Raw genomic sequence first — 23,740 nt, 5'->3', positions numbered from 1 at the left:
TGATCACCACTCCTATTCGCACTATACATGGAACCGTTTACAGGATGGGTGACGGCAAACCCTGAAATCACCAGCATTGTGATGGGAGGCAGGGAAATTAAATTGGCATTATATGCGGACGATGTCATGGTGTCACTGTCAGATCCCTCCCTCTCCCTGCCGGCCCTATTACAGTAACTGGAGGCCTTTGGGAAAGGTATCCGGGTTCAAGATTAATTCTCAAAAGTCACAACTCCTTAACCTTACGGTCTCACTAGTAGAACAAGACGCTATGGGGCGACTTTTAGTCTTCCAGTGGGCCACTCAGGGGGTAGTTTATTTAGGCCTTCATATTAACCCCGCAATAAGACAGCAGACGGCAATTATAGCTGTCTACTCTAAAAAAAAACCCACAGAACTACAGAAATATGTTGTCCTAGCTAGGGTGACTAGCGGCAGTCAAGATGACTTACCTGCCCAAGATACTATACATTATGCAAAGCCTACCTCAGCTGCACCCACCTCACGTTCTTAACAAACTGCAACACATGATAGAGCATTACATATTGGCAGATAAAACAACTTGTATTGCCCAACCCAATATTTGTCCACCACGGGTGGCAGTCTGGGGCTTCCCCATCATATGCACTACTATCAGGCAGCGCAGTTCTACTACCTTGTAGAGCGGGCTAGAGCCATCACTGAAAAACATTGGTGATTCATCGACAAGGCAATCGGCGGGATCCACATATGGAAATCCCTTGGCTCCCCTAGCCACATCACCCACAGGGGGTGTACATCTCCCCAGTGCTTTGAGCTACAATGGGCCCGTGGGATAAAGTGCAACTCTCGAAGAAATTGTGTACCCAGATCTCACCACTAACTCCAATAATGGGAAACCTAGATTCACAAGCATCCAGAGGGACAGCGTACATAGTGTGGCAACACGCAAATTGTAAGAGGCTAGGCGATTTCTTTGATCATAATGGAATAATGGATTTTCATCAGATTCAGGAAGGCTATGACTTACCTTCCTCAGTATTTTGCCGATAAATGACAATTAGGCACTGGATTATGCAACCGACGCTACGGCCACATTCATGTAGACCTCTATTGCTGTTCAAAAAATGGATTATCATTAGACACTCTGATGAGACTTTTATCTGACATAGACACCTTTTTAAATTCACCACAGACTTGTACAAAATCATCGATCAACTAAGGTGGGAGAAAGAATCTGAGCTTCAATTCGCATAAAAAGAATGGTCGGACATCGAGAAACGAGCAAACACTACGGCACATAGTTCCACGGGCATGGGGACACTGCTTGAACGGGTACCACACTCCTGAACGCACTGCACATTGGAAGAGTATATGGGGACTTAGCAACCTTAATGCATCTCTTATGGCATTGCCCCCGGATAAAAGCTGATTGAAAAGGCATATTGGACGCTGTGTGTGGATGAAATGTTTAGCACTAGCCTCCCTAGGTTCCCAAGCTATGTGATTTTGGGCCTCCCCAACGTCCTGACTTACCCTCTCGGGTTGGCGAGAGGGCGGGCGATAACACTGGCCTTATGTGCAGCCAACCAAACTCACCTCACCAGATGGAGTACTGATAAGACACCACACAGACTGGCTCCACAGGCTCACAGCAGTCTTGGAGAACCAGCTACCCCAGTCAGACAAAACATGGGGACCCTGCATCGGGTATTTAGGAAAATAATTTAGGGAACTAACATACCCCGCCTACCTGGGCATACTACGCCTATTGCCAGTAGATCCACCTCCCACCTCGTAAGCCTCCGCACACTTAACATCAATCATGTATAACCAAATGTAGCCAAATTTAAAATGGAGAACTGTGACCCTCGTGTGTCCAATTAGTCTTTCCCAGCCATCCTCCTCCCCTTGCCACTGGTGGTATCTAGTTGGGGAGAAACAAGGTCATCCCTGGCTAGGGATCGCCTTCGTTCTGCACCTCTATTTCTTTGGATACCACACTTTCAGCTCGAATCAGAAATCCCCTCTATGGTTGACCTGCGGGGGGATGCGGAAGGGGCCTATGTATTGGCCCAATTATATTCTTTTTCCTAATCCCTAGTAATGACAAATGTATCAAAAGGCCTAGCTCCCCAGCAACAAAAAAATAAAGGCGAGAATGCACTGTCACCCCAAAAATTAAAAACTAAAGACCCAGAGTGAGGGATAAAAGAGAGAAATACAAGCGCCCAGGGCCAGATGAATCTGTGAGTGTGTACAAGTGGCGGTCATACAAACAATGAATAAAGAGGATATCCAAAGAGCAATGTCAGGTCAGATCGTAATCCTAGACGCTTTGAACATCCAGAGTGCAATTGAGTGCAACAGTACTCATCAAGAACGAAAAAATCAGGGACAAAATTAAGTCCAAAGTGAATGAAGCCAGGAACCAGCGGAGCTATAGGCAAGCAGGGAACCTCAAGCATTCCAAAATGCAATGATCCTGGACAGGTTAGAGTCACGCTCCGAATCAAGGATATTCCTACTCCAAGAACAGCAATGAAATCAGGAGAACGGATAACAGGGCCAAGGTGAGAGGCCCGCCTCTTCCTGGCACTGACGGGCGCCGGACGGGCCCGCCCTTGGCCCGGGAGTATTCCATGAATCGAGATTCAGGAGTGCGCTATATAGCGCCAAGGCAGCCCAGGTGCTGCAGGTATCACAAACGACCGCCTCCTGTCCCAAGGAATGCTGGGATCCGGAGTCCAATGCTACCGGAGTCACCAACTTCTCCCGCGCATCGGGATTCACTCAGGTGTGCGCTCTATAGCGCCAAGGCAGCCCAGGTGCTGCAGGTATCACGAAGGGCTGCCTCCTGCCCAAGGAAGGCTGGGATCCAGAGCCTAATGCTGTCGCCGTCCCCGTCACCCGCGCATCGGGATTCACGCAGGAGTGCGCTATATAGTGCCAGGGCAGGCCAAGTGCTGCAGGTACCTTAAAAGGCCCTTCCTGGCCCAAGGAATGCTGGGACACAGAGTCTAAAGCTGCCGCCGCCGCTGTCACCGACGTCTTTAAAGCAGGAAGATAGCCATGGTTCTTATCACTAGCTTGCCAGGAAAAAACAAGCATTGGCATAGCCAATAGGTCACGCCTTTGGGACCTTATAAGTGTTTAGCTATGCAACAGTTGATGTTGCACCAAGGATATTGTGCTGCATAACTAAATACTTATAAGGTCCCAAAAGCGAGACCTATTGGGTATGCCAATGCTTGGTTTATCTGGCTAACAAATGTATAACAAGCTCTCCAGTAAACACTTCTTAGTACTTCCTAGTGTGCTGTAAAGCCAGCTTGTGCAGCCTCTTGACAGTGGTGCTCAGGATTACAATGCTTACCATCATTAGTTAGAGATTTGTGGCCCAATTTTTCTTAAATTATGCCCGTTAGAGGTATTTACTAACCTTCCCTTCACAAAGAGGCATGACATATGACTGTCCGAGGAAACTGTTGTAGGTGGTGAAAAATAGACACTGACAACAGTTTACCAAGACCAGTTTTGCATATACTTCAAATATGCGTAACATTCAGCGGTCTAGTATTAGAATGTTTTAACTATTAAATTAAATTTGTAATTGGTTGTCCATCACTTTAAAATGTTTTCTCTTCCATGTTCTTTCATCACATGCGCAGGTTCGGGTGCAAGACCCTGCCCTGTTGCTGCAACAGTAGATTCTTCCGAAGAGGCAGCCTGATGAGAGGACTGATACTCATGCTCAGGAGTTTGGCATGCCATTCTCTCAGCGCCCAAGTCAGAGCCACAAGAATGACTTGGGCCTGGTCGTTCCTCTTCTTCTTGAGAACACTGAGCAGGGGTGTTATCAGAAGGAAGGCATAAAGGAGGCCTGCGCTCCACTCAAGATGAAAAGTATCTCTGAGCGAGAGCCGCCTTGGATACTCCAGTGCACAGAAGTGCTGATAGTGTGCATTCTCAGCAGTAGTAAATAGATCTATGCAAAAGTCTCACCAGTCTTTGAAGAGACCTTGTACCACCTCCGGATGGAGATGCCATTCATGATCCAATGCTGAGTTTATCTGCTCTGGCATTCAGAGAGCTCGCCAGATGTTGAACCACCAAATGTTCAAACAAAAAGAACAAGCAAACAAGCACACACTGGTCTGTCTAGTTAAAAGTCCAACTCGTCTTGAGTCAATCAATAGCTTTGTAAAGAACCAAATCCAATCCACTGTTTCTGAAAATCTTCTTTTACTTCTCAAAGAAAGTCACAGGTGTAAATATCCAGAACACTGCAGCGACACGTGTTTCAGCCCCCGGACTTTTTCAAGGCTCGCGGACAGTAACACGATTCCTGTGTAAATTAATCTGTTTAACCAACTCCGTAGTCATGTCAAATGTATGTAAAAAACCTTTCCGAAATGTCCCGCTACTCCTGTCTGTTTTCCTAAATTTCGGGTATTCTGAAGTTCAGTTTGGACCTTGACAAGTCCCCTTATGTCTTATTCACCGGCACCAAAAGAATGGCGTGTGAATGTCCAAAGGTTCCAGCCATGCACAGAGACACAGGGCCTCTTGACACCGTATCCATGGCCCAACGCCACCCCACTTGTTCCAGTACCACATTGTGTTGGTGTTGTACATGAACACTTGAACTAATCTCCCCTTGATTGAAGGAAGAAAGGATTTCAATGTTAGTTGGATCACTATCAGCTGTAACTGGTTTGTGTGAGGCTTAGACTCCTCCAGAGTCCTCTGATCTCCACCTTTCTCACATGGCCACCCCAGACCAGGAGTGACACATCTGTAACTACAGTCAGCACTGTGCGGGGAAGGGACAGGGGTCTCCAATGGAACCATCTGAGGGGGAGCCAGGTGTGACTTCAGCAGGCTTATAGTGAGCCCCAGTAAATGCAGGAGGTCCGCTGTAATATGGAGGGGAAATACAACAGCCTGGAGCGAGCCCTACTTCAACAGTCAATTGTTGAGATAGGGGAAGACTGGAACCCCGGACGTCTGCAGGTGAGCTACAACCACTGCCATCACCTTGGCGAACAACCAAGGGGTGTTGTAAATCCAAAAATGAGCACAGGAAACTGATAATGCTTATGGCCCTGATAACACATATGAGCCTACAAGATGGGAATACGGAAGTAGGCATACTGCAAGTCCAGTGCTACCATCGAGTCTCCACGGTCAAGGGAAGACAGAACCGTAGCTAATGTGAGCATCTTCAATTTCTCCTTATTCCAGAAGAAATTTAGAAGGTGCAGGTCTAAAATAGGAAGGAGGCCTCCGTCCTTCTTGGGAAAAGAAAGTAGCATGAATAACAATCTTTTTTATTTTTTTTATTTTTAAAACCTTTATTACGAAAGAGCACACAGCTATTCAGCCTAACATCCCGGAGGCAAGGCAGCATAGACTCAGGAGGAAAATAGTGCAAGGCGATTCACATCAGAACATTGCAGGTTGTTTTTTATTTTAATAAGAAAGATAACTAAACCAAGAAAGGAAGCGCCAAAAGGCGCGAAAGATTGGCAATGGAACAACAGAGACGTATAGGAGTCGGCCAAGGGCAGAGGAGGACAGGTCGAGCTTCGATAAAAGAATTACTGGTAGAATGGGGAAGGGGGGGGGGGGAGGAAAGATCAGGAGAAATATAAACTGCAGAAAACAGTTGGTGTTACAGGCTACGGTGATAGGTGTTCATCCAGGGGAATAGGTTCCGGTGGCAAGCACACATCGCCCCTGTATGCATTCCATGCCCCCCACACTTTATTCCATGTCTGAGGCCTCCCCCTGGCAATATAAACCGTCTTTTCCCTGACCATGCACCAATCCATGTTGGCTTTCCATTGTACCACCAGGGGGGCCGTAGCAGCACCCCACTTTTGAGCAATATCACGCTTGGCAATCATATTGCCCAATGTCGCCCAACGAGTCTGCGCCGTGTTGCAATCAGTTGGTTCCCAGACGTTAAGAAGGCATCTCCGCGCCTCCGCTGCCAGGACCACCCCAGTCACCTCTCCCATAATCCGGTGCACTTTCGCCCAGTAAGGGGCAATGACGGGGCATTCCCACAGAATATGCATAAAGGTTGCAAGAGCCCCACAACCACGACGACAAAGGCCATCGGGCAAAAATCCCATATGCAAAAGCCGAGGGCCGGTAACATACACCCGGTGGAGGATTTTGAATTGTACCAGTCGAAGACGTGAGGAGATAGCGACCTCCTTAGGGGAGGACACTGCACTCTGCCAGTCCTCGTCGTCAAGTTCCAGGCCGTCCGCCATCCATTGATCTCTCAAGCACAGGAGGAGGTCAGTTCGAACATTAATCAACTTTTTATAGGACAGAGAAATAGCACTGTCAGGCATATGGCCATCCAGAATCCTGTCCTCCAAGGGGGAGCTTTCGGGGATTTCACCCTCCACCGGCCCGGCAGAGATCAACGCGTGCCTCAGCTGGGCGTACCGGAAAAACTCCGAACCACCCAATTGATATTCGGCTTGCAGTTGAGAAAAGGTCTTAACCTCACCCTTCGTAACCATGTCGTCCACCCTGGAGATACCTATGAGGTCCCATTTATCAAAGCCCTTGGTGTGCCACAGCCTGCCCAAGATATCAGAGTCGTAAAGAGGGGTAAATCTAGTCAGTCTGCCCTGCCAACCCTGTGCTTTAGTAATCGTTCGCCAAGTGTGAACCGCCGCTCTGGTCGGGCCTGACAGGCGCCGATCGAAGGATCTGGAGTACAGGGCGCGATAGTAGTTACCACCGCGCAAAAGCCATCTGTCCATTGCGTAACCCGGACTATCCGCGGGGCCATAAAAACCATGGTTGATTGCAGTGAGCTGAGAGGACCAGTAGTACCGACGTACATCCGGTAGGGCGATGCCTCCGTCGTACCACGGCAATGTGAGCTTCTGGATGGCTACACGGGGTCGACCCTCCCAGAGCAAGGCGCGTTGTAAGCTCTCAATTTCACGAAAATAGCGAGCCGGAACCGGGTCCTGAGTGTTCTGTAGAGCATACAGAAATCTGGGCAACGACATCATTTTAAACAATGCTGCCCGGCCCAGGAGAGAGAGCGGGAGCTTGCGCCAACTTTCCACATCTCTCCGCAGTCGCTGGAGAGGGGGAAGGAGATTGTGATCATATCGCGCCTTAGAACTACCGGAAATGTAAATTCCCAGGTACTTAAAGCCCTGACCGGCCATCTGGATATTGCAGCCCCTAGGGAGGCGCGGCGTGTCTCCCTTTAGAATGTAAAGGGAAGATTTAGCCCAATTGATGACCAGGCCAGAGTGGCGCCCAAACAGTCTGAGCACGTCGCATGCCACAATGAGCGACTTGCAGGGGGAAGTAAGGTAGAGCAGGATGTCGTCTGTGTATAGGGAAACTCTATCCTCAAAGCCCGGGGCCCAGGTTATACCATGCAAGTCCGGGTGTACACGCAGCATGGCCGCAAGCGGCTCCAAAGCCAGAGCAAACAGGAGAGGTGACAGGGGGCAATCCTGCCTGGTACCTCGGTGAAGGGCAGAGGATGCCGACACGCGGCCATTAACTGTGACATTAGCCAGCGGGCAAGCATAGAGAAGTCGCACCCAACTCAGGAAGCCCAGTCCAAAGCCAAGCTTCGCCAGCACCGCCCAAAGATAACTCCACTCAAGGGAGTCAAAGGCCATCGTGGCGTCAAGGGAGGCAAGTATCGCCGGTTCGTCTAGGGTGTGAGCTCTGGCCATAACGCCATGAAGCCGACGCAGGTTAAGGGCAGTGTTACGGCGGGGAATAAAACCCGACTGGTCAGGGTGTACCAAATCACCAATTACTCCAATCAACCGATTGGCACGTAGTTTGGCCAGATGAATAACAATCTTGACCTACTACTGATGCTGGCATCCTCTCAATGACTCCTTTGTCCAAAACAGCCTTAACTTCCTGTTCCTGACGGAGCAGGGAAAGGTGGTCCTCCATCAGCCGATCTAAGGATGGTGGCATGGGTGGCGGGGATCTAGGAAAGGGATGGAGTTGCCCTGCTGAACACTTTGTAGTACCCACTTGTCCAGTGGACTGCCAGCAGGGCAGATGATGTCGGTTACTACCACCAACTGGCTGCCTGTGATGATACAAGGGCAAACTAACGGGGTTTTGAGGCTGTAGTTGCCGGGTTGGCAGCTTGTGTAGACCTCTGGCTGTGTTCCATGAGGCAGGCTATGAAAGGACTTGGTAGCCTGTTGCTCTTGGTGGCTGAGCAGGAATAGACACGGCTGGTAGCCCCTACTGTAGCCACAAAAGGGTCAAAAGGCAGAATGGGGTTGGCGTGGGACCATGGAGAGGCCCAAGGCCCTGGCAGTGGTCAGGCTGTTGTTCTTAAAGCGATCCAATTCTAAGTCTGCCTTGTCGCTGAAGAGACAGGTGCCGTTTAAGGGCATGTCCATAAGGGATGCCTGGACATCTCCCAACAAGCGAGTAGACCTCAGCCAGCCATTGCATCTGAGTGCCACTGATTACACATTTACTCTGCCTAGTGAGTCGTTCATTATCTGCAGTGAATGGTGAACTTTGCTGCATCTCTGCTATCTGCAGCAGCTGGAGCTCAGGCCTCCTCAAAGACCATATGCAGCACTTCTCACCACCATAGCATAGGAAGCCCCATTCTCCACAGCCACAGTAGTAGGAGAAATCAGGCCAGTCTCTCTGCAGGTGTCCGGACAAATGGCATTCACAAGTTCCTCATACCAGTTATCTTTCGCCTAATTAAGCCGGTTGGTGTAACAGTAAGGAACTTCAGTTCCTCCCCAATCATACTTCTCCCCAGGTCTGTTGAAAGAAGCAGGCACTTGCTCCAGCTCAGAAGGTTGAGTTCCGGCCAGCGCTGGAGTCAACATTGGGCATTGTCGATCTGGCTCCGTATCGGAGTAGGGTATGATTATGGAGTGGGCAGCATCGGGAATAATGTTGCAGGAACAAGCTGCATGGAAGGTCATGGTCCAGTATAGGGAGAGCGATGCGAGCCATTAAAAGCAGCTTTGACTTCTGGGGAACCCTCCCATTATCAGTTGCAAGCTGAGTTGCCCTTCTAAAGATGGTAATGTTGCCAAGACTCTTGTATTATTTTGGCTCACTACCAATATGGATTCCGCCCCGACTGTTTACTCAGCTCAAAACAATGGTCACTGTGTTTTTTATGGGGAGCTGGGAGACGAAGGGTGGCAGTCAGTACTATGATGCACTCCAGAGCAGAGGGTGGCTTCGATGTGCCTGACTTTGAAGCATACTATCTTGCGGCACAGCTGCAGTGGTTCACAAAATGGGTGGCAGGACGACTCGGGCGGACAGATGACCATGGGGGGATGATCCGACCATGCGACTACTATCACAGATACTGTTGAAACTCCCTATACCGGGTCGTTTACTTCCCTTGGACTTGTTTGTAGTGCGTAAATGCTGGCAAAGAACCCTTAGGCGAGTGAGGACCTGATACCCTTATGCACCTGGTATTCCACTGACAGCACGGGGACACACCGTCGGTGTAACCATGCGCTCTACAAATGAATTAAAAAATAAATGTGTGAAGCTCTGATCCACTGGGGGAATTGGCTTAGGTTGGAGGCCTGAGGAGAAGGGGGGATAACTAACATAGGGGATTTATATGAAGAGAATGCCATGCTCCCCTTCGATGACCTCCGAGAGAGGTATGTCCTACCACGAGGTGATTTTCCCTTACACACAGCTCTCATGGCAGCCATATGGAAACACTGGCAGACGGGTCTCTCTGAACCCCAGATGTCCACGGTTTGCCAATACATAGTGACGACATCCGGAACTTTCGAGGCGGTTACCTTCTTTATAGGCGCCTAACGCATGAAATACTATAACCCTTGACCGAGTTACGTCTCAAGTGGAAGGAGGATTTGGGTGAGGCTATAGCAGAAAATCTATGGGGGAGTTGGTGGAAAAAGGCTGTAAGAGTACCAGGAATGCGTGTTTCCCACTGGTCCACTTTTACGTCTTGCACAGAGCATACCTCCACCCTGGCAAGATTAATGAATACTTTGATACCACCTCAGCTGCTTACCCCCGCTGTAAATGGAGGGAACGGGGTTCCTGCATATGTTCTGGGATTGGCCAAATTTGAGTAGTTTCTGGGAGGGGGTTGTCACAGTCTTGGCGACCGTAACGGACAGGGAGGTTGCAGCGACTCCACGTTATTGCCTACTGAACTGGTTCCCCCACACAGCCAAGAACAAGATCACGAGTACGTTTTTCGACTTGGGGTTGATATTGGCTAACATAGATATTACTAGCCACTGGAAAGCAAGGAATGGGCCTAATATATCCAGATGGACGAGAGAATTTTTTAAATGGGTGGAATGCGAGGGAGCAGTGAGAATGCAGATAGGAAAAAAGACAGGGAGGGAGAAAACATTAGAAACAGACATGGGTGGCACTGGTAGAGCTCTTGTAACACTCAGAGGAAAAAAAGGAAGATAGTCTAGTGGAAGAAGGCCCTGCTAATGGCAACTAGGCCACCCCAAGGAATACTGCAGATGCCCATACATCGAGCCAGGCACGCCACCTCAGGTGCCCCCCGACCGTACTTTCAATGACACACTATCATTAGAGCAGAGGGTGATTTAAAACAGATGACAACCCTAGAATACACAGATAGGGTTCGATTGTAAGCGACATGCCTGTTGGGGGAGGGTTAGAGTTATATAGAAAATTCAAGGGCTGACAGAGGGGGGTCCCTGTAGACCAATAACATACTCTATGATATTGATTCTATGTAAAAGGTTGAAGGTGAAACTGAATATTGGACTGTTGCTATGTTTCCTTCTTTTATACTACCCCACAATTGGGAGTAATGGGCGTCCACAACTGTAAAAATTTGCTATGGTCATTAAGTACTTTTCACTGCCTTTACCGCTTTTCAAATGTCACCACTGTAACCAGTAATCTATTGTTATATGCCTACTGAAAACCCAATAAAACCTGTAAATTAAAAAAAGAATGGAAAGTCATGGTCCAGCAATCAGTCTCATTCCAGAACCGAAGCCAGGTGACCCGACTGGCACCGGCAGCAATCCAGTGGGGGCACCTGCTTAACCCATGGGGCCTGAAGGAGCTCCAAGGGTTCAGCCAGCCCAAAAATGAGGTGCATGGCCTCATGAAATTCACGGAGTTGGCAGGGGTCACTCCAGCTTCATAAAACTAAGGGAGGTGCAGAGTGTTCCTGTGTCTCCTCCGAAGATTTGGACCAACACTTTGTAGTCAAAAAGTGATTCAACATCTTGTGGTGTCTACACGACAACTTCAAGAGTAATAAATAGTACCTGGAATGACTCTGTGACTGAATATCGCGGAGGTTGCCGGCGTTTTAGCAACCATGAACTTTTAGGAGTGATCCCTCAATGCCGCGTGGTTCATGGTGCGGCAGTCCTCACAAGTCATGGAGTTGTGGCCCGGCTCCAAGCACCAAACGCAAACCAGATCGATAGCTGTCACAGACCACTGTCTGTGGCGGCAGCCACAAGACCACTGTCTGTGGCGGCAGCCACAGGGCTTAAACTCCAATGATTTTTTGGTGGGACATCCTACACACACTAGGAAACAAAGTCTCACAAAAAGAGCACAACAAAACCGAAAGTCAACAAATGGATTAGTTCTGTGAGTGCTGCGCACTTGGTCTTGGTGGTTCTGATTCATTGGTGTTAAATCCAGAGGGCTGATCTGTAGGTGCCTTCGTTGTCATTAGTGTGGTGCCAACAGTGTCTCAACTGTTTGCAGTGGCACTTGGTGAGTCGAAGGTCTTCTGTGTACCAGCTTGCTTGTAGCTCTGAAGGAGCTGTGGGGGTGGTTTTTAGAGGAGTGAAGAGTGTCAAATACATGATACAGGGTTTTAGGTTGCAGTGGTGGGTTGTGCGTTGTGACTGAAGCTCGTGGCTCAAATTTCTTCGGGGATCCTCTTCAGCTGTGCGTGGTGGTCTCGGTATGTTTGGTCTGTTCTGGTTGGCTAGCTGGAGGCTGAAACAGAAGAGGGAATGGTCCATCCAGGTGAGTGAATGGGCTTGTCCAACTTGAAGTTAGAGAAGTCCTGTCTAACAATCTTGTAACCGGGGAGGATGCCAACTACGATGTCTGAAACAGATGCTGGGTTTAGCCAGGTCTCTGTGAGGAAAAGTAGGATCGGAAAGAGGTTTTGCTGGTGGACCCAAACTTATATGGCATAGCTGGCTAGTGAGCAGATGTTAAGTAGGAGGCAGGTGAGGGTGTGGAGTGTGTTGTGCATGGTGGTGCCTTGCTAGGTGTGGCTGTCTGTACGATGCATGGTGGGTGTGGAGGCGAGAGCATGTGGATTGGGGGAGCAGGAAGCAGTCAAAGGGGGCAGGGTGGGAGGGATGCTGGAGTACCGACAGTTGGCGCAGGATGACGTGCCTTTGGTACAAGTTGTAGAGGCCTGGGCATAGCACTGGGACGGACATCCAGGATTTCTGTTGAGGGATTTGGGCCAGTAGCATCTTGGACTGCGGTGGGTGGGTGGGTGTAAGGTGGACCAGGGGTCTTGGAGCTGGGCATGGTCAGACAGACGAGCCTGCCACTGGCAAGCGCCCTCTACCTACGCCCGTTGCATGTCTGCACTGCATCTGCTATTAAGGAGGCCCAGAAGTGGGATGAGATTTGGGGCGGTAGGTGGGACTTCGGGTATGTGGCACACATGTTGGAAAAGAGGGTGGAGCAGAAGCGAGCAGCAGGAAACAGGGTGTGGTTTAAGTGAAAAGCAGAATAAAGGAGTGAAAGAAGGCAAAAAAAAGAATAAAAAAATAAGCAAAAAAGGCAAAAAAATAAGGCAAAAAAAAGAGGTTGAGTGAATAATGAGTGAGACTGGAAAAATTGTCAAAATGAGGCAAAAGTGAAAAGAGGGGAACTAGGCTCAGTTGAGAAATCGTAAAGAGTGATAAGCAAGGGAAAACAGAAAAGTGTCATAGGGAGAAAGAGAAAAATTAACAAGCATCCATTAAGTCTTGCCTTTGGGACCTTACAAGTGTTTAGCCAGAGTTATCGGCTTTCCAAATGTCTTCAAGCTATGTTGTAGAGCAGCATGGCTCCTGTGCAGCATGTTAAAAAGTTGCAAAGTGAGCTCTCCTGGTAGGAAGAACTCCTCTGCTTAGGCAGTAAAGGCTCACTACTGCCGCCCACAGCGGGGGCGATTTAGGCTACGAAGTGCACCTTCCAGGATCCACAGTAAACAGCAGAGCTATGTCCAGGAAGGGTTGTGCTGACACACACACACAACTCCTGGCTAGGCCAAAAGGAAACCTCAACAATGTCAAAAGAGGGTAGGTTCCTAGCTAGTAATTGTTTATGCCAGTGAGCTGCAGCAGTGTAAGCTCTGGAAAAACCTTGACACACAAATCAAGCACAGTCCTAACTAAGAAGGATCCCCTCAATCTGTTCATAGCAAGCACATTCCTGGCTAAGGATCTATTTTAGCAGCCTACTATTAGTGGTGTTCCGAGCCAGCAAATATTATTCCTAACTGCCCAAAGCCCACAGGCAAAAACCCGTGTGGCCATGAGATAGGGTGACCCAAACCCTGAGTCATCCCAAAAACAGAGAATAAAGACTACAATTTGAATGACCCAGGATCTAAGAATGACTTAAATGAAAGCAGTGATCAATATAGAAAGCACAGATATTGTGGCACTAAAGGAAATTAAATGCTACAGCAGAGACAATTTGGCACTAAAGGAAATAAAATACTACGTTTACACACAGTATTATCTGTGGTAAGTAAATTGAGTTCTGTTTGGGACGGCTATGTAATTATGCACTAAAACACATTAGATGTTGAAAAAAATGAAGTATAAAAGCAAACTGAGGGGTGCCTGGTCACCCTACCATCAGGGGTTATTCTAGCTTCCCAAATCGTGCACACTCCTCTCCAGAAATGCCTCCCAATAAGCCAGCGTTCACAGGCAGGCAAGGGTTCATTCCAGTTACAGAAAGCAGACATACTCATGGATAATGTGGATTTTCCTTAACTCCACGCCAACTTCCACTGGAAACTCGGGAGAAGGCACACGTTATTTGATTCCGGATTTGATTACAAAAACATAAGCTGCACACAAGGCATTTTCATGAAACAGAGAAAATGTGACCTACATTTCATATGTGAAATAAGCCTCACAAAGCAAGTAGTCAGCCTGGAGAGCGCACACACTGCCGTTCAACAAATGTGCACTCGTAAAATCAAGATATGTACTTCCATTCCGAAATGCATACTTCTGGCAAGATAGCACAATGCCAGACAAACTGGCAGTAGGAAGTCTCCTGCTGCAGTGCTTTCGACAGGGCCGATTTACTGACTCACCCTGATGGCACACTTCAAAGCAGGAATGTCTACAGCAGCATGCTGAGAGAAGGAGCAGCTGCTGTCCTCACACTGTGCAGATAGGAGATTAGTGTGGTGTGGTGTGGTATCTAGGTTGCTGACAATGTGGTCATCATGGGAGACAATAGAATGTAAACTCTGGAATACAAGTATGTCACGACAGGGAGGAGTATGCTGTGTTTCGAAGAGAACAGCAGATGCCCAAGGATGCTGTTGGGATATGGATGAGATCCTACTCTTAAGGAATACACTTCAATTCAAGTTGGATAAGTCTCCTGTAATCCTTGATGCTTCATGGGACAGGATCTTACACTGGCGTAGTCGGCAGCGCATCTTTTCATGCACTGTATGGAGTCTACAACTACGGAAGGAATAGAAGAAGAGAGAGGATCCCAACAACACACGTTCACATACTGGTATCATTACCACCTTACTTAAAGAAAAAAATGTTACGCTTATCCAGGAATGTAGTCTTTAGAGTTAAGAGCCCAAAGGACAGTTGTGAACCAACTCAAAGGGAGCACACATTAAATAAGTTAAAACCAGATTTAAGTCCCACTGAGGCATAACGAAGGGTATAGGAGGAAAGAGATGCGTTATGCCTTTTAAGAAACGGTTTACAAAGCAGGACTTGAACAGAGATGGCTGATCAGGAAGCTGAAGAAAAGCAGAGGCTCAAAGATAGCCCTTGATAGTGGCCAGAGCAGAGCCCTGCTGGGCCTAAGAGAGGAGGAACATGAGAACCTCAGAAAGAGGGGAAGAAAATGCTCATGACCCACCGTGAATCGCAGGTAACGCAGGTGGGCGGGCAGGACGGGGATGTGAAAATAAGGGTCCTGCAAGTCCAACGCTACTATCCAGTCTCCAGGGTCGAGGGCAGACAAGACCTGAGGCACAAGTTACTTACCTTCAGTAATGATATATCTGTAGGAAACAGTAGTTAGTATTAGATTCCTTACCTTAGAAATATCCCCAGGTGTCAGACTGAATCCGGAAATTCTTGCGTAGCAGTACTCATGCGTGTCGGTAGGCGTCATCCGCAGCTCTGCGTCAGTCGTCGGCGTCGTAGGCGCCATGATGACGTCGTCGGAGTACTTAGACGCCGCCCTCGCGCGCTGACGTCAGTTCTTATACACAGCTTTTCCGTGCCAGAAAACGCAGAGCCATGATAAAAACTAACACTGGTGCCATAAAACTAGGGCCCTGAAAGGGATGACCTTAACCTTAGATATCAGTTCGGAGAACGGGGGGAATGGGCGGGTCGGTAAGGAATCTAATACTAACTACTGTTTCTTACAGATATATCGTTACTGAAAGTAAGTAACTTGTGAATCTGAAAGAAATAGCTTAGTATTAGATTCCTTATCTTAGAATAGATACCCCAGCAATACCAACCCCGGTGGTGGGTCTGCGAACCAATAATCACACCAGAAAGTCCTGGAAAACGGAACGGCCGAAAAAGCCATCCCTCCGGACTTGGCTGTCCAGGCAGTAGTGTCTAGCGAACATGTGCAGCGAGGCCCACGTAGCTGCCTGACATGTCCTGCAAGGGGACTCCCCGGCCCAGGGCAGTAGTAGCCGCTGTGGCCCGAGTGGAATGGTCCTGCAGCCCAACAGGAGGCTCCTTTTTAGCCAAGGAGTAGCTTGCCTTGATGCACAACACGACCCACCGAGAGATGGTCCGTTTGTGCACCGTCCGTCCCTCCTTCGCGCTCACGTAACCAACAAAGAGTTGGTCATCCACCCGGAACTGACGAGTGAGATCAAGGTAGAAAGAGAGCGCACGTTTTGGGTCCAGACGGTGGAGCCTCTCTTCCTCTTTCGAGGGATCCGAAGGCGGACAAGGTGATAGACTGCCTGATGTGGAAGGCTGTGACTACCTTGGGCAGGAAAGAGGGACGTGTACGCAACACAACCTTTTCCGGATGGACAGAAAGGAAAGGAGGTTTGGAAGAAAGAGCCTGGAGCTCACTCACTCTCCTGGCAGAGGTGATGACAACTAGGAAAGCAGTCTTAAGGGTAAGAAGACGAAGAGGACAGTTATGAAGTGGCTCGAAGGGAGCGCACATCAGAAAGGTTAGAACAAGGTTCAAGTCCCACTGAGAAATCACGAAAGGATCAGGAGGGAACATATGAGTGATGCCCTTCAATAACCTATTTACAACCGGGGACTTGAACAAAGAGGGAGCCTTAAGAAGGCTGAAGTGGCCGAAAGATAGCCCTTGATAGTGCCCAGAGCAGAGCCCTGCTGGGCAAGAGAGAGAAGAAAGAGGAGAACCTCAGAAAGAGGGGCAGAGAGTGGATCCACAGCCTTTGCTATGCACCATGCCACAAATCTGTTCCACCTGCAGGCGTATAGCGTTTTTGTGGAGGGACGCCTGGCTGCCAGAATCACATCACAGACTTTAGGAGGCAAGTCAAATGGCCTCAACTGTCGCCGCTCAATCTCCACGCATGGAGGTGGAGGCTGGACAGGTTCGGGTGGAGGACCGTCCCCTGCTGCTGCGACAGAAGGTCCTCCTGAAGAGGCAGACGAATCGGAGGATCGACTGACATGCTGAGTAGCTCGGGATACCAGTATCTTCGTGCCCAGTCCGGAGCCACAAGGATAACTTGGGCCCGGTTGTGCCTGATCTTCTTCAGCACTCTGGGCAGAAGTGATATAGGCGGAAAGGCATACAACAGACCGCAGCTCCACTTGCGACGAAAAGCGTCGCCGAGCAGGTGCCGCCTTGGAAATTTCAACGCGCAGAACTGATGACATTGCATGTTCTCTTCTGTGGCGAATAGATCTAACCAAGGCTCTCCCCACTGCTGAAAGAGGCCTTGCGGCCGTCCGAGTTCAGACGCCATTCGTGATCCATCATGCACCGACGGCTGAGTTTGTCCGCCCTGTCGTTCAGGGAACCTGCCAGGTGTTGAATCACCAGGGTCACGCCCTGATGTTCCAGCCACTGCCAAAGGCGCAGAGCCTCCTGGCATAGGGTCCAAGACCCCACCCGCCCTGTTTGTTGCAGTACCACATGGCGGTGGCGTTGTCCGTGAACACCTGCACTACACTCCCCCGGACAGAGGGGAGGAATGCCTTCAGTGCAAGCCGGATCGCCCGCAGCTCCAGAAGATTGATTTGGAGCCGGGACTCCGCCGGAGACCAGAGGCTTCTGCTCTCCGCCTCTCCCAAATGGCCTCCCCAGCCCTGAAGGGACGCGTCCGTCACAACGACGTGCTCCGGTTGGAGAAGGGAGAGGGATCTGCCGCTGACCCAATCGCGGTCCTCGAGCCACCACTGCAACCGTCTTGCAGTGCCCTCTGAGATCAAGACATGGTCGGACAAGTTGCCCTGATGCTGGGCCCACTGAAACTTCAGGTCCCACTGCAGAGCCCGCATCCGTCACCTGGCGTGATGCACCAGAAGGATGCAGGAGGCCATCAGCCCCAGAAGCCGCAGCGTCAACCTGACCGAGACTTGGGATTACGGCTGAAAGATCGGAATCAGAGCCTGAATATCCTGAACCCGCTGTTCGGGAGGATAAACCCGAAACTGCGCCGCGTCTGAACCGCTCAGATGAAGAGGAGATTCTGAGAGGGGCACAAGTGCGACTTCGGCACATTGATGGAGAACCCCAGCTGGTGCAGGAGGTCGGCCGTAGTCTGGAGGTGGCTGACAACTATCTGGGGCGAGCCCGCCTTCAACAACCAGTCGTCGAGGTAGGGGAAGACTGAAACCCCTAACCTGCGCAGATGAGCTGCGACCACCGCCATCACCTTCGTGAACACCCGTGGGGCGCTGGTAAGGCCGAAGGGGAGCATGGTAAACAAAGTGCTTGTGGCCTACTGTGAACCGCAGGTAGCGCCGGTGGGCCGGCAGGATGGGGATGTAGAAGTACGCATCCTGCAAGTCCAAGGGTACCATCCAGTCTCCTGGGTCTAGGGCAGCTAAGACCTGAGCCAAAGTCAGCATCTTGAACTTCTCCTTCCGGAGGAAGCCGTTGACATTCCTGAGGTCCAAGATAGGGCGTAGGCCCCCTTTGCCCTTCTTGGGAACCAGAAAGTAGTGGGAATAGCAACCACTTCTGGCCCAGGAACGCGCTCGATGGCCCCCTTGGCCAAGAGGGCCGTAACACGATTTGCAGCACCCACCTGTCCGAAGTGATGGTGCGCCAGTGGAGGAGGTGATGGCGAACCCTGCCCCCCACTGGCTTCAAATGGGCCAGAAAGCTCGGACTTTGACGCGTATGCTGCGGGGATGGATGTGGACTGGCCTCGCCGTTGTCTCCGGGCGCCGCCACGGCGGTTACCACGTCCGCCGCCGCGCTGAATGTTAGTCTGCGGCCCGTGGCTGGCAGGACGTGTGGGGGCGCCCCTTCTGTGGCCCCGAAAGGAGCGAAAAGCAGTCTGCTGCTGACGCGGAGCCGACAGGCCCAAGGACTTGGCCGTAGCCCTGGAGTCCTTAAAGCGTTCCAGCGCATGATCTGCTTTGCCACCAAAAAGGTGGCTGCCATCAAACGGCATGTCCATGATGGTGTTCTGGACATCGGCCAAAAAGTTGGCGGACCTCAACCAGGCGTTTGGGCGAACCGCCACCGTCGTGGACATCGCTCTACCCAGTGAGTCCGGAGTATCCAGCCCACATCGGATGGAATACCGTGCTGCATCCCTACCCTCCTCGAGAGCTTGAGCGGGTTTTGCCCGGGCCTCTTCCGGAAACTCAAGCAGCACGGCCGCAACCGTATCCCACAGAGAGTGGGTATAACGGCCCAAGAGGCACGCGGTGTTCACTGACCGCAGTCCGCAACTAAGGGACGAGAACAGTTTCTTCCCAAACTGTTCGTACCTCTTGGATTCCCGATCAGGAGGAGCAGTCGGGAATGCAGATTGGGAGGTAGAGGCCTGGATAACCAGGCTCTCGGGGTGGGGTGGAAGGACAGGAAGCTAGGGTCATCCGGAGCTGGGCGGTAGCGCCTGGAGACGTGCCTATCCATAGGCGGACCTGTAGCGGGCCTGGACCAAGTGCCCAGGACGTCCATGAGAGCCTCATTAAACGGCAGCAAAGGCTCCGGAGAGCCAGCCTGCGGTCTAAGGACCTCAGTGAGGGTATTAGGCCTGACAGTATCGACGGGGAGCGTAAGCGCCAAGGCCTTAGCTGCCCTCATCAGCACCACACTATAAGCTGCCCCTTCCTCCATGGCCATGGTAGGAGGGGAGACAAAACCAGTGTCAGGGGAGGTGACCAGACCACTGGCCTCCCCTAGCTCCTCTGTCCAGTCCTGATAAGACTGACACTCACGTGCCAGAGGGTCCTCAAACCCTCCTCGTACTCCATGTCCTGGTAGGCAGGTTCAAAAGCTGGAGCCGGATCATAGAAGAACAAGTCTTAGGCCGGCGCCGGATGCGGCGTTGAGCGGCGCCACATCCGGACCGAGGGAGGGATCGGGATGACGTCGGGGGCGACACCCTGGAGGCCAGCGCTACCGGAGGGGTCGTGAGGTCGACCAGCGGAGACCCGGATCAGGCGTATCTGACGGGGCCAGGCGGCGTCGGGACCGAAGTTGATGACGGCGCCATGGGCCGAAGCACCCGACGGCACGCCGAAGGCTCGCCAACAACCAGCGACGCAGGCAAGTGAGTCCTCATGGCAACGGGGAAGTCACGAATCTCCTCCGGCGTCGCATTAAACCCAGGGACCAGGGGGTGTGGGCTTAAATGCGACGCCTGTGGCTCCGGCGGAGCCGCTTGGGCGGTGTCGCCCGAAACCACAGCCGCATCGTGCGAGCATCGGGGGGAGTCAGAAGAGCGGTGTCGCTGCTTTGACTTCTTGTGCCTCTTACCTGAGGACTTGGAGCCCGACGAGTGGTGACGACTCGACGAGCTGTGATGACTCCGGCCCCGCGACCTCCTCCTGGACCGGGATCTCGAACGGCGCGGGACCGACAGCCGGAGCTAGAGGCGCTCACGGGACCGCTCCCGCCTAGCCTTCAACGTCAAGGCCCGGCAGTCGGGGCACGACTTGTCATCGTGGGCGAGCCCGAGGCAATGTAGGCACCGGCGATGGGGGTAGGTAACCGACATCAGTCGGAGCAGGGCTTGAACCCGGGCATCACTACCGGCACCTACGGAGTCGTTCGACTCCAAAAATGGATCCAAAAAGTTAGTCAAAAAGTGACTAAGGGTACCACTTTTTCCGGATCGGCGCTTGCTGGCGCGGAAAAAAGAAGAACTGATGTCAGCACGCGAGGGTGGCGTCTAAGTACTCTGACGACGTCATCACGGCACCTACGACGCGGACAACGCCTACCGACGCGCATGGGTACTGCTACGCAAAAATGTTCGGATCCAGTCTGACGCCTGGGGATATTTCTAAGGTAAGGAATCTAATACTACCCTGTTTCTTTCAGATCGAGCGTCCGGATGAAGCGGTTGACGTTCCTGAGATCCAAGATAGGACACAGGTCCTTGTCCTTCTTGGGCACCAGAAAGTAGTGGGAATAGCAACCACAACCTACTTCTGGGACAGGAGTGTGCTCAATGGCTCCCTTGGCCAGGAGAGCCGTAACTTCCTGTTGGAGAAGCACCAGCTGATCCCCAGAAATACAATGGTACTGGGGTGGCATGGCTGGAGGAGTAGTCTCGAAGGGGAGGGAGTAGCCCCTTCGGACTATTTGAAAAGCCCACCTGTGCGACGTGATGGTGCGCCAGTGGGGGAGGTGATGGTGAATCCTGCCACCCATTGGAGTTTGATGGGCCTGAAAGGTCTGACTTGGAAGGTTTGGAGGCTGCTGCAGTGTGGACGGAGGTGGACTGGCCCTCCGCTGGCCCCCAGAATCACGCCTGTGGTTCCCACGTCCCCGGCGTTCTAAGATTGGACTTGCGCCGGCCTATGGCTCTGAAAATAATTTTTGGGAGCACCCAAAGGGGCAAAAAGCAGACTTTGCAGGGCGTGTGGTGGAGAGGCCCAAGGACTTGGCCGTAGCCCAGGGGTCCTTGAAATGCTCCAGTGCAGTGTCTGCCTTGTCGCCGAAAAGGTGACGGTCATCAAAGGGCATGTCTATCAATGTGTTCTGGACATCCCCAGAAAAGTCAGTCATCCTCAACCAGTCGTGACGACAAAGCGCCACTGACGCTGAAATGGTCCTACCCAGTAGGTCGGCAGTGTCCAGTCCGCAACGTATGGCGAACTTTGCTGCGTCTCTCCCCTTGGCAATTGCATGGGAGAGCACGGCCTGAGCCTCCTCCGGGCACTAAGGCAGCACCTGCGCCACCGGATCCCACACAGAGTGGGAATAACAGCCCAAGAGGCATGCAGTGTTCACCGACCGCAGCCCAAAGCTGGAGGAAGAACACATTTTATTCCCAAGCTGATCCAGCTTCTTGGATTCCCTGTCCGGGGGTGCGGTAGGGAATGCGCTCTGGGACGTAGAGGCTTGGACAACCACGCTCTTGGGGGAATTGTGTTGGGAAAGGAAAGGGGGCGGACGCCCGGGGCCGGGCGGTGGAGTCGGGCTATCATCCTGTCCACAGGAGCCCCAGTGTTGGAACTGGACCACATGCCCAAAGGGATGTCGGTAAGTGCCTCATTGAACTGCAGCAGGGGCTCTGCAGAGCTTACTGCTGGCTGAAGCAACTCTGTCAGGAGGTTAGTCCTGACCACCACAGTAGGTAGCTCGAGGTGTAGGGCCTTGGCCGCCATACGCAACACCACTGAGTACGATACTCCGTCCTCCGTAGCCACAGTAGGAGGAGAAAACATGCCAAGCTCTGGTAAAGTGTCTAGACCACTGGCATCTCCCAATTCCTCTCTTAAGTCTGGGTCATATTTCAGCTGGGCTGAGAGCGGGTCCCCCGACCCCTCCCACCATTCTTCTCTCTCCTCTGGCTGCCAAACTGGTTGAAAATGGCCATCGGCGTTGGATCCGGTGTCTGCCGACGTCGGTCCACCTCCGTATCCACATCGGGGTGGGCTGGGACGACGTCGGCTGGAAGGCCAACTGGCGTCGGTAGCAGACCTGGTGCTGGTGGAGTCGGAACCGACGGCGGTGTCACAAGGTCGACCAGCACTGATCCGGATCCAGGCCTGGATCCAAGGGGTCCATGTGGTGCCAGGGCGGAAGCCGCTGGCGTCGAAGCCCTAGGGCCCCCAGATGACTCCGCGGGGTTTGTAGGCGCACCAGCAGAGTCGGACTGCCCAAAGATGGCACGCATCGCTTTGTAAACTGACAAAGCTGGGCAGGAGTTGCTGCCGGTCCCGGAAGGGAAGGCCGGAGTCGACTCAGAAGGCTCCGCACGGGGAGCAGCGGCACCACCCCCACCCTTAGTTGTGTCAGCCGACGGACAAAGGGGAGTCAAAGAGCAACAATGCTATTTCGATTTAACGGACGAGTGCAAAGACTTCGACGAGGACTGATGAGGGCCCGCGACTGGTCCCGTGACCTCCTATGCGACCTGGACCTCGAACGACGCAGAGTTTGCTGCCGGGCCTCGAGGAGCTTTCAAGACCGCTCCTGCAAAGACTTAGGGCCATGGTCTGGCATTCGGAGCACGACATGGGATCGTGGTTGCGCTCCAAATAATAGAGGCACACAATGTGCGGATCCGTAACTGACATCAGCCAGGAACAGGAACCGCAGGCCTTGAAACGTCGATGATGACTCGAAAAAGATTTGAAAAAAGTCGCAAAAAGTGAGTAAAAAATTGACTGGTGGTACTGCTCTCTCTGGATCTGCGCTTGCTGGCATGGAAAAAGAAAGAAATTACGTCAGCGTGCGAGGGGGGCGTCTATGTAGCCTCCGCGACGTCATCCCGGCGACCGCGATGGTGACGACGGACGGGGAGTGACTGACGCCACCGCCCGACGCGCAGGGGTACTGCTGACGAAAAAAAACTAAAAACTTTACGAATACAGTCCAAAGCCTGGGGGTAACTCTGAGGTAAGGAATCTATAACTAATGTGTTTCTTTCAGATTTTGCTTGCAATTCTCTGTCTCCAGTTATTGTACACACAGTCTGTTATAAAGTCCATAGTGAGCACGCATTGGACAAATGTATAATCTAATTTAATGGTAGTTCTGGAAGTCTTCATTTTTGTTTCTTTTTGTTCTTTATTCTTTTCTCTTTATCTTACTATGTTCCTTTTCCTGTGGGTTCATTAGTCCCCAAGAGGATCTCCTTTGTTGCTTATTTTCACAAAGATTGGTTTTAACTTTATCTGCCACCAGGTAAAATGTTCCCACACCTCCTTTCTTTCTTACAAATTCTGGGGAACCACTCATTAGGTGGAAAAAATGGAAAAAGGTTCTTTCAACAGGTTGAAGGTACGGAGTGGCTTGCTCCAGTAGTGGCTGTACGGAAGTCCAATGGTAGCTTGCGGCTGTGCGT

The sequence above is a fragment of the Lissotriton vulgaris genome, chromosome 8, assembly GCF_964263255.1.
Source record: "Lissotriton vulgaris chromosome 8, aLisVul1.2, whole genome shotgun sequence".
Classification (NCBI taxonomy): domain Eukaryota; kingdom Metazoa; phylum Chordata; class Amphibia; order Caudata; family Salamandridae; genus Lissotriton; species Lissotriton vulgaris.
This window is presented reverse-complemented; position numbering follows the sequence as displayed.